This window comes from Mastomys coucha, unplaced genomic scaffold, assembly GCF_008632895.1.
Source record: "Mastomys coucha isolate ucsf_1 unplaced genomic scaffold, UCSF_Mcou_1 pScaffold22, whole genome shotgun sequence".
Lineage (NCBI taxonomy): Eukaryota > Metazoa > Chordata > Mammalia > Rodentia > Muridae > Mastomys > Mastomys coucha.
The window spans coordinates 14,377,007-14,377,643 of record NW_022196905.1 but is presented as its reverse complement, the minus strand read 5'-3'; positions in this window follow the sequence as shown (position 1 = coordinate 14,377,643).

Below are 637 nucleotides of genomic sequence, written 5' to 3'. Positions count from 1 at the left end.
TTATTTATAGAAGTACTATATATACTTCACTATTTTCATCGTTCAGTTGATGAAATATTCTTAGCTGTCAATTTACTTCACTGCTTTTATTTTATAATGTAAGGAAAATGCTATCTCTTCTGGAATTAAAAATCAGAAAAACATTCATATGCACAATTTAGAATAAAATCTAGGGGGTATGTGGGGGGGCACTCAAGCAGGCAAAGTGCTCAAGGAACAAGATGGGGGCCTGACTTAGGATCTAGTATCAAACCTGGTGGCAGTCAAGACCTGCAACCTGGCCTTGAGTATTAGACCCTGTTTCAAATAATATAGTTCTTATCCTCCCCTCCTCCACATATGTGCACATAAACACACTTTAAAAAAGATTTTAGGGAATTTATGTCTCCAGACAACACACAGCCAAAGGAACAACAAATCTCTCCTGAAATCTTGTATCCCCTCCCTTGCTCTGTGGTGCTAGGGATGGAATTTGGGTCCTTAAGCAAGCATTCTACCACTAAGTAATATACCCTCTGCAACACACCGCAGGCTTTTACTGATTACATTTTTAGACTCGTGTAGCCCAGGCTGACCTCAAACTCACGAGGTAGCTGAAGATGACCTGGAACTTCTGACCCTTTCCCCTTTCCATCTT